Here is an 11108-nt window from a genome sequence, read left to right as displayed (position 1 = left end):
CCCGCCCCTTCCCCGCCCCTCGGCCGCACTGCCCCTAGTCCCAGCCGAGCAGCTCCGGCTGGGCGCGCCCGCACTGCCTCCCAGCTGTGGCCAGATGCCACCGCCTCTGCCTTCTTTTGCTGAGGTTAAGAAGCAAAGTTACAACCCTCGATCAGGATCTGGACTGCAATCACCATCAGCTGGCAACACCGCTTCTTTTCCAAATAGCTACGACGACAAAGCCCTGTGGGAAACGCTTATCACAGCTGACCATACAACGCTGTCACCAGTGCCACTGCCACAGGAAGACACTTCCCACAACGAATTTTCCTGCGTCACGCCTACTCCGGTAATCCTCGATGGCCTGGGCTGGGGAGGTAGCTGGCCTGTTGGACTCCAAATTCTTCAATCTGACATCCGCTTGAAGCCCTGAATAAACTGCCCTCACCTATGCATCTTTTCTGACTTGGTAAGAAAAGGAGTTAGCTCATCTAGATTTCCTTCCCCACCCCCACTTCAATCCACCGTGCTCATTCCGGCCTTTCAGATTCCTCAGCCATTCGTCTTCCCAATGTATCTGCCAGATAGGCTGAGGAGACAGATTATGGAGGCCTGTCAGTAATCATGTACGCGGCGCTCTACTCTTCTGTTAAATTTAGCACACTGAGCAGTGACTGTCAGATCCTGTGGCTTTTGATGGGGACACAAAGATAAATGGCCACGCTTTTCAGCCTCTTTAAAGGATTTCTCTTTCCCTTGCTCCTCAAATATCAACTATCCTCAGGAGTTAATATCTGGGCATTCGCTTGTCTCACTGGGGTTTCACCTGAAGATTTTTCCCATGGTTTTGACTCAGCACAAAGACTAGAGAATATAGAAATAGAAATGGCTAGACCACATCTGTATCCTACACTCCAGCAGAAGCCTAGATCTCACTATCTGAATGTCCCAAGAACACCTGTGACTCAGCTTACTCAAAACTGAATTCATCTTATCTCATCTCAGCATTTAATGCTGGAAATTTCCCTCTAGCCATAAATAAACTTATGTAAAAATGTTCACAACATCAAAGACCTGAAAACAATCAAAAAGCCCATCAACAGGTAAATGAATAAACAAATGTGGTATATGTATATAGTGTTCTCAGAAAAAGAAAAGAATGGAGTTGTTCATAAAGCAGCAACATGGTTGAATCCCAGATATATTACGTGGAATGAAAAAGGTCAAAAAGTACCTATTGCTTAATTTCATATATATCAAGTTCTACAACAGTTAAAACTATTCTATGGTTGTATAATTCAGAACTGCAGTTGCATTTGAAGGGTGCAGATTGACTGCAGGGGGCACAAGGACTCTTTCTGGAGTAATAGCACAGTTCTATACCTTACCGGAGAGTGAATATACATTTGTTAAGACATCAAATTAAGCACTGAAATTCTATGCTTTTTGTTGTAAATTATGTACACCATTATCTCAATTTTTAAAAAAAAAATCAGGAGAGAAAGACAAACCTAACTGAATGCATCATCCTCTCCACTGATGTGGATTTCTCCTCAAACATCTCTTGCCCAGCACTCTACGAATCACTCCTCCTTCCCCCACATGACTGCAGCTGGAGCTGTCATGAGAACAGAAGGGCATGAAGGACAACTAACTGGCCCCTGGCTGCAGTGAACGAGCGACTCAAGCTGAACCAATCAAAGTCCTTTTGCAGGAACATGGAATTGAGGGACACACTGGTCATCGTCTGAGTGACTGGACTACAGATGAGGAGTAAACTCGGCAACTGTGGTTAGTAATATTTTCAGCAATAGAAGGGGGTGCTGATCTTCAGAGAAACAGACATAAAGACAGGTGCAAAAGCAAAACAGAAAGGAGCCCTGATTGCACTATTTCCTTATTCTAGTTTTTTTTTTTTCATTACTGCCCTTGGACATTGCATTAAGTAACTAACTTACGTGCACCAAAGATATCCACAATCTAAGCCCAGAACCTGTAAATGGTACCTGTAATAGATGGAATTGTAGGTATGATTAAGGACCATGAGATGGGGAGATTATTCTAGATCATCCTATGGGCCCAGTATAATCACACAGATCCTTAAAATCAGAGAAATTTTTTCAGCTGTGCCTGAGGAAGATATGACTATGGAAAAATAGTCAGGAACATGCAACTTCACTGGCTTTGGAGATGGAGAAAAGGAGTCAAAAACCAAAGAACGCAGGCATCCTGAAGAAACTGGAAAAGGTCAGGAAACACATTCTCCTAGAGCCTCCAAGGGGAACGCAGCCCCACAGACACTTCAATTTTCCCTCAATTTTCCCTGTGCCTAACTTCTAAACCAGAATACTATAGGATAGTACATTTGTTTTGTTTTAAAACACTAAGTTAATAGTAACTTGATACAGCAGCAACAGAAAACTAATACAAGCTCTTTGAGTAGTGGATCCATTTCTGTGATTTTTTAATACCTAGCACAGTGCTCAGTGCCTTAGGTGAGTCACAGATCTAAATAAAGTCATGTGCTCCAGGTTGCAATGAACTGATTTGTGCCTCCCCAAAATTCACATGTTGAAGTGTCAAACTCCAATGTGGCTGTATTGGAGCTGTAAGTAAAGTAAAATGAAATCCTAAGAGTGGACCTCTGATCTGATAGGATCAATGTCTTCGTAAGAGGAGCCAGGTTAGATCCCCGCTTCCCTGACACGTGAGGAGGCAGCTATCTACAAGCCAGGAAAAGAGCCCCCACTAACAACGAAATCAGCTGCCAACTTGATCTTAAACTCCTTAGCCTCCACAACTGTAAGAAATAAATGTCTCGTCTTTAAGCTACCTACTCCATGGTATTTCAGAAAGCAATAATTCTGTCTAGAGAGGATGATGGAAAGCTTCAGAGAAGAGATGATCCTTAATGAGTATGTCCTGCACTCTGCTATGTGCTGTGGGATACAAAAACTGAGTGCACTTGCCCATGCTCCAAGTATTTTGCATGTAAAGTAGAAGACAATGTTACCATGCATTAGGCAAAAAATGTGTAACTATCATAAAATGTAAATGCATGCCATCCGTATTCTTCAGAACTTAATTCAAAACAGTCCCACTGACCTACTTTTAAGGATCCAACCTAAACTATTCTTATCAGTTGCTTTCCTTTTTTTTTTTACTTCCCACCTGCAAAATCAACCCCACAATATCATCAAACCAGAGAAATCTAACACATGCAAAACCACTCAGGGCCCTTGAGAGAAGTAGATTTTTCTTATAAATTAATCTAGATAAAACAAAGGCAAAGGATAAACTGAAGAGAAAGAACAGAGGAGAATTTTTGATGGGTAGATAAATGTTACAGTTTAGATTTGTAATGTCCCCCACAACTCCTGTGCTAAAGGCTTGGTTGCCACAGGGGGTTCTTTGGAAGTGATTAAATCATGAAGATTAATTTCACTGAGTGGATCAATCCATTGATGGGATGATTTGATAGCATTTTGGGGATATGATGGAAAAAGAGGAGGGGCCTATTTGAAGGGAGTGGATCATGGGGGTCTGGTTTGGGGTATTATATCTCATCCCCCCCTTCCGCTGAGTTTTTCTGTGCTCTCTCTGCTTCCTGATTGCCATGAGATCAGCAGTTTTCCCTGTCACACCTTCAGCCATGATGCTCTGCCTTACTTCAGGCCCAAGCAATGGAGCCAACCAACCACGGGCTGAAACCTTGGAGAGCAAAAGCGAATGTAAACCCTTCTCCCTATAAGTAGTTTTCTTAATATTTTGTCACAGTGACAGAATGCTGACAAATACAACAAGCTCCATCTATGAGAATGTATGTAAAAGCTGAAGGTGAAGCCTGTCAGCCAGCCAGCTTCTCACTCATATCATACAATCCCTCAGCCCTGTTCCAGCCCCAAGTAAGCAACACCAGTTCCTGTTCTCTGGCTCTCACACTTGCTTGCACACTGCCTTCCAAGAAGGACAGAAGTTTCCTAAAGGTTCTCAGCCTTTTCAGGTCTGGCTCCCTATGTAAAAAGTTAGAACTTTTTACATACACATCAGAACTACATGTAAACAAGTACAGTATTTCCTTTCGGAAATATATAGGCTTATTGTAATAATGCCATCATTTCACACAAGAGGAACTCCTTCGATATCAAGGAGCCTTATGCAAAAACTTCACAGTCACGCCTCATTTTAAATAAACAGAGTATTATCTATCTTGCTGTCTTACCTCATTCATAGGACTTAGCACCAAATAACTTAGTTTCAAAACTAAAATCTATAAAATATATATATGTGTGTATTTTTTTCCAAGTACTGGGAATCAAACTCAGGACCTAGCAAGTGCAAGGCAGGCACAGTGCCACTGAGCTAAATCCCTAGTGCTATACATGTGTATTTTATATTTTTTTTAAATATTCTACCACCTGGAGACAAGCTTCAAGTGGGGAATTAGAAATTTTTTTAGCGAAAAAAAAAAATCCCTGGAAACATATTTAAATTCTCAAAGAAGACCAAGTCCTAAATATATAAATTTAGAAATTCATATTTATTAAAAATCAGTCACATCACTGCAGAGCCCTATCACGTATATTTCCCACAGTTCTTAGTTCAATGTTCCAAAAATTTTTGTGAAGCAGAACTGTACCAAAATCTTAATAATTTATCATGCTATTCATTCTGCGTGACCCTGGGAAGATGATATTACTCTGCATACAATTTAGGGCCTATTTAGGTCCTTTGCTTCTTTCTCCAAAGGTTTTCTCTTGGATGGGCTTCAGATCTTACCACAAGTCAGCCTGTCTGCCGGCATCTTTTGAGTCCCATTAAGCTCAGCGAACATCCAATACAGACACGCAGACTTTCAGAACAATAGCCACTCCAGCAGGCACTGCCACCTCTCCAGGTTCTCTGCTTCAGTCTACAGGGATGGCGAGAACGTAAGGGTTCCCAACCTTCTGGCTCAAATGCTTCATCTGCCGCCATCAGGGCACAGAGTAACCCGGTGGAACCCCACCAGCCTTCCATTCCAATCACTTTTGCCCACTGAGATCTGACAGATGGAAACTCAACAGCAGTCCCATCAAAGCATGGCTCAACTGATACACAGCCAGGGCAGAAAACAATGGTAGGCAACTTAGGGTGTTGAGAAAGATGGGTTCAGAAATGCTCTCTGTATTACTTCTGTGTGATTTAAAAGCCAGTTTGTGCTTCCTTCTATCAGGCAGTGGAGCCATGCTCTGCTGTAAGTGTGATCTGTATAGACTACAGGAAAATGGGAATCATAAAGGGTCCCTGTTAAAAAGAAGATATTCTTGTGCTTATTAAATCTCACTTGTTGGGCCAGGGATTTGGCTCAGTGGTTCCGCCGCCTGCCTCCCACACACAATATCCCAAGTTCGATCCCCGGTACCAAACACAAACAAACAATAAATCTCACTTGTTAAACTTTTAAACTATCTATTCATATATAGTATATAATACCTACATGTAAGGTAAGTTATAAATGCCCATTCTAAAAGTGTAAATGAGATCCAAATTGTATAACTGACAATGTGAAATGGGAAGAAAAGGGCTAAAGGTGTACGGGAAGTGGGAAGGGGAGGGGAAAGGAAATAGGGACAATAAAAAAATATGAGAAAAGGAAAAAATGGAAACAGACTCTGTAAATATGAGAGAGAGGGGGATAAAGGGAGGGCAGGGGTATGGGGAAAAAATGAGAACCAAGACCTGGCATGTAAAAATGGTACAAGATCCCAATGATGAATGTAACTGCACTATATACTAAAAGTACCAATAAACTCAATGGGGCAAAAAAATTGTTTATGGAATCTATGACAGAGAAATGTTGTAAATAAAATATTAAGTGAAAAGGAACAAAATGTCATATAATTTTTATGCTACACTATATGATATTTATTACATTACAGTACTGCAAGTACAGTACTATCCATACTATATATACTGTTTTATTTATATATAGAATACTATCTATGTTAAAAGCTATTTAGAGAAAACTAAAAATTTACAAAAGTTCTCTATGAGCTAACAGAAAAAAATGTCATTGTCCTTTTTCTCTTACTCCTCAAATTTTTTACAATAAGCATGCGTTACTTCATAATTTGAAATTTGAATGTCATCTGATTGAAGCATCCATTGGTTTACGTATGAGCTTATCAACAACGGAAGTGTTGCCTAAGGTAAGCTTAAAATAACTTTGCAAACAGAAACCTCCCCTTCCCCTAAACCTTTTCCACTCACTAGCAGCTTATCACTGCTACAAATAGTCAAGATTTTAAAATGGGAAACATTTCTTTCTGGGTCAAAGAATAAAAGTGCCACAAGCCAGTCCACTGTGGACTACTCTTAGTCAAGAATTCATTCAGCACACTGAAGTGCAGACTGTCTACAAGTGCAGTTCACAATGAAAGTAAGCATGTGGGCTGAATTTCACTTGCTCAACGTGTATGCCATAATCGGTACCAATAAATTGGACATAAAGGGTTACAAGTCCTATGAATCTATTTATATACCATTCTAGAGAAGCCAGAATGGTCTATGGCAATGATGGTGAATCTTTCAGTGCTTTCGTAATACAAACAGCCAGCTGCGACATGCACGCCATATGTTTGCCATCACTGGTCTATGTTGACAGCAAGCACTGTGGGGCCAAAGGTGGGGACGGGAGACTGACTACAGGGGGACCTATGGAGACTACATTTTGACTGTGGTGGTAACATACTTGTATATGTTTGTCAAAACTCACTGAAATGTACACTTTGAACAGTGAGTTTTGTGTAAATTTTATTTTCATAAAAACAACATATGGCATTTATGATGCACTCCTAAATACTGTGTATGTAATGGTAATCCAGAGTATAACAGTCTCAGTCTGGGGACAGTCTTGGTAATAGGCAGCCATAGTCACACTGTGGTTTAAGAGTCTAAAATTAAAATATCCTTCCCCTTCCAAACAGATTGCAATGACTCCAAAATTCTACTGGTACAAAAGCATCCTCCTGAGACCTGAGTTCTACACTGATAGAAAAACGTCATGTCGAGGCAGGGAGAGTAAGAGTTCAGGCCATTATCAACTGTCTCTCAGAAGAAATGACTTTCCGGCAGGGCCAGCTATGGCAGGAGGGCACAGGAGTGGGCCGGGGACATGAGTGGAGAGGCTCCGACAGACACCACAGGGAAGAGTGTCCCAAGCCAAGTGGCTGCCCCCACAGCCTTCTCCATTGCATTTTACAGGAGAAATGTGAGTTTAGCGAAGCTCATCCCCGAGCACACGTGAGGTCCAAATGAAGCAAGTTCCCCTCTCTCCTAGACAGTACACCAAGGATGGTGGCGATGAATGCCGACCGCTTTTAGATACTCCTCTATATCCACAAGCCATTTTCACATCACTCATTTCATTCGATCACCTCAAACTACATTTTTTTTTTTTTTTGGTTTTTTGAGACAGGGTCTCACTATGTAGTTGAGACTGACCTGGAACTCACTATGTAGCCCAGGCTGGTCTCGAACTCACGGCGATCCCCCTGCCTCAGCTTCCCGAGTGCTGGGATTACAGGCATGCGCCACCATGCCCGGCTTACCTCAAACTACCTTTGAAGTAATAACTAACCAGTAGATAGCATTTCTATTTCTCAGTTAGGAAAACAGAGAAATCATAATGATTAGGGGATAGTTTGGGGCAGCTAGGAAACACCAGAGATGCTTCCTGGTATGCTGCAGTGGGCCTCACTTGGAGTCCTCTCCACAGGAAAACGTTGAACCTAGTACTTATTTCTGCCAACCTAATATGGGATTTGGAAAATATACGGCAAATAACAGTCCTGAAAAAATGATTATGAACGAGAACAATTTTTATCTTTACATACACTTTTGCAGTTTCTGTGATTTAGAGACAGTAGGTTGGGATTCAAGTTCCTACTGACCAAAGTGTCACCCTCCTGTGCCTTCATTTCACCTGTAAAACGGGTAAAGTAAGGTCTGCTCTTCTTAATTCACGGATCTACTGTGAAATCAAATTAATAATGAACACGAAAATATTCTGTTTTACTACATGGTATCAAACGATTACTTTTAAATAATTATCAAAAAAGATACAGGGATTGTAAACATACACTATCAATTACCAAAAGGTTTTTATTTTCTAGATTGAAATTTTTAAATGACTTATGTGATAAACATCTATGTGACAAAAATATTTTCAAGTCACTTACTGGGAATGTATTTCATCAATTTCAGGATTCCTTTGATCTAGTAAACTGGAGACTTATTTCACTCTTTTTAAAGGAGGACTACAACTTTTAATTTTAAGATGATAAAATACAACATAAATTTGCCATTTTAAAAGCATATGGTTCAGTGGCATTTAGGACATTCCACTGTTGTGCAACCAACACTTGCTCATCTCCAGAATTTTTCTTTGTCCCAAACTCAAACTCTGCCCATTAAACAGGAACTCTCCCCTCTGTTCTACTCAAAAGTAGTTTGAGTAGAAGCCACTGTCCTCCTTCATCTGTGTGAATTTAACTATTCTAGGACTTCATCTAAAAGAACCATACAATGCTGGTCCTTTTGCATCTGGCTTCTTTCACTCAGCTCTCAATTCTAAAGAAGGACAGTCCATCATGTCTTAGCAGGTGTCAGAATCTTTTTTTTTTTTTTTTTTTTGGTATGGTGATGGGGGTTGAACCCAGGGCCTTTGTACTGAGCTATATCCCTAGACCTTTGTATTTATTTTTTATTTTGAAACAGGATCTCACTAAATTGGTAAGTTGCCCAGGCTGAGCTCAAATTTGTAATCTCCCTGCCTCAGCCTCCCAGAGCTCTGGGATTACAGGCATGCACCACCATACCCGGCTTTCCTTCCTTTTGAAGGCTGAATAATATCACATTGTGTGTTGATTCCACCTTTTCACTACTCGTCCATCTGAGGTAGGAGATCAGGGCTGGGGCAAACTGGTTAAACCACTGGGCAAAATCCATCAAAGTCATAAAGACCCAGGGCACATGTACAGAACAGAGGATACAGGATGACTCTGCAGTCCTGAGCACTGTACAGTGAAAGTGTTATTTTCAACTCTTCATTTACATCTGTATGAAACCAAGTAAGTCTTCTCCAGGACAGTTTAAATCTGGCAACAGGCCAAGAGAGTCTCCGATGCCCAACTGTCCCACTGCCTTATCTGCATGAGAAGGATGCCAATTGGGGAAATTCAGATACAGACGACCCCTTTCCCTTATCCTCACAGCCACTGTGAGTCTGTTCACACTGCAGAGCGTACTACTTTTCCACCTTCAGTAAATGTACACTTCCCACCACCTTTGCTCTAAATCCTGTCCAATTCTTTGTTCGGGTCACCAAGACGGCGGAAAGAATTCCCCAGGGACCCCCCATCTGGGAACACATCTGACAAAGGACACCTGGGTTACTTCCCCATCTTGGGTATGGCAATTCATGCAATTATGAACATGGGTGTTCAGATATCTTGGAGAACCTACTTTCCACACCTCTGGATATTTACCCAGAAGTAGAACTGTCATATGATAATTCCATTTTCATTGCCTCAGGAGCCACCATACTGCCTTCCACAGCTGCCATAGCATTTTTTCAAATTATTTCATTGGTACACTTTTGGTATACACAAGATCACATTCATCACAGGGAATTTGGACCTGTACATAATATATCTTGATCCTTCTTTTTCCCCTATTCCCCTTCCTTCAACCCTTCTGCTCATTTACAAAAGCTTTGTTTACATTTTTTTTTCTCTTTTCTCGCTTTTTGGGGAGGAAGAGGGGAAGGAAAAAAGCTGTAGCATTTTACATTCCCACCAATATTTCGCAAGTGTTCCAATTTCTCCACATGTTCACCAAAGCTTTGTTTTGTTGTTGGGTAGTCGTCACCCTAAGGGGTGTTGGGTTATATCCCGTTGTGATTTTGATCTGCAATTCTCTAATGATTAGTGATCTTGAGTGTCTTCTTGTGTGCTTGCATATCTTTTCAGAGAAATGTCTGTGCGTCCATTGCCTATATTCTAGTGGAGTTAGTTTTGTTATTGTTGTTGAGTTGCAGGAGTTCTTTAAATTTTCCAGATATCAACCTCTCATCAGATACATGATTGGCAAATATTTTTCACATTCAGTGGGGGGCCTTTTCACAATGCTGGTGTGTCCTTTGATGCAAAGAAGATTTAATTTACTTATGTATTTATTTTTATAAAAAGGATTTATTCAAAGGTAGCTCCATGAAGATAGAGGAGCCTATTTTCCTCAAATCACCATTTCCTTGTGTGCAGGTGTGTTAGGGTCTCTTATAGTAAGAAATAGTGAGGGTAAGGAATACAAAGAAACAACAGACATGTGCAGGCCTGGTTTTTTTTGTTTTTGTTTTTTGTTTTTTTGTTACCGGGGATCAAACTGGGGTCCTTGAACTTGTAAGGCAGGCAGCAGAACCGCTGAGCTAAATCCCCGGCCCCATGGCCTGTTTCAATCCTTTCTAGACCCAGACTTCTCCGCCTTTCCCCATGGAAATGAAACTGGACTTTGACCACCCCATGCCAACACCTGCATATTCTGTCATCTGGTCTGAGGAGAGGTTGGCAGTTTATGCCCTAGCCCTTAGGAAGTTTGAAGAAGCTACTTATGTCTAAAGTTTAAAAAAAATTAACTTTTAAAATTTTGTTTTTTTAATGACAGTTACAACTCCCTCTTGGCTTTGGTGCAGACTCCAATTTTGAGGGCCTTGAAGTATCACATCATCTGGCTCACTGTCTCATGTTAGATTGGTGAACAGACTCCCTCAGAGGTTATCAGGGGCATAGAAAGGGAAACTGGATGCTTGAGTCTAAACAATATTATTATAAATTGTGAAGTCAAATATAAAAGAAAACTAAGGTCATAATATATCTAACAGCTGAACCTGCTAGAAGGGAAGAATATTTCAACTTTAGGAAGAGCCCAGAAATATCAAAACAGAGAGTGTCTTGTCTTGTCTTGTTTTATTGAGACAGTGTCTCACTCTGTAGTTCAGGCTGGCCTTGAATTCATCATGTAGCCCAGGCTGGCCTCAAAGTCAGGATGATCCTCCTCCCTCAACCTCCCAAGAGGTGGGATTACAAGGA

General features: G+C 41.1%; 1 long non-coding RNA gene across 1 annotated transcript; it reads left to right on the top strand.

Annotated features, from left to right (window-relative positions):
* The first annotated feature begins 24 nt into the window (after window positions 1-24).
* LOC117285558 lies at window positions 25-2597 on the top strand. The gene is made up of 2 exons (XR_004516629.1): window positions 25-448; window positions 1552-2597. It is a non-coding gene; the product is annotated as an uncharacterized LOC117285558 (long non-coding RNA).
* Window positions 2598-11108: the final 8511 nt, after the last annotated feature.

This window comes from Fukomys damarensis, unplaced genomic scaffold, assembly GCF_012274545.1.
Source record: "Fukomys damarensis isolate Sample0158 unplaced genomic scaffold, DMR_v1.0_HiC HiC_scaffold_11, whole genome shotgun sequence".
Lineage (NCBI taxonomy): Eukaryota > Metazoa > Chordata > Mammalia > Rodentia > Bathyergidae > Fukomys > Fukomys damarensis.
The sequence above is the reverse complement of the archived record's forward strand: the minus strand, read 5'-3'. Positions and strand labels throughout refer to the sequence as shown.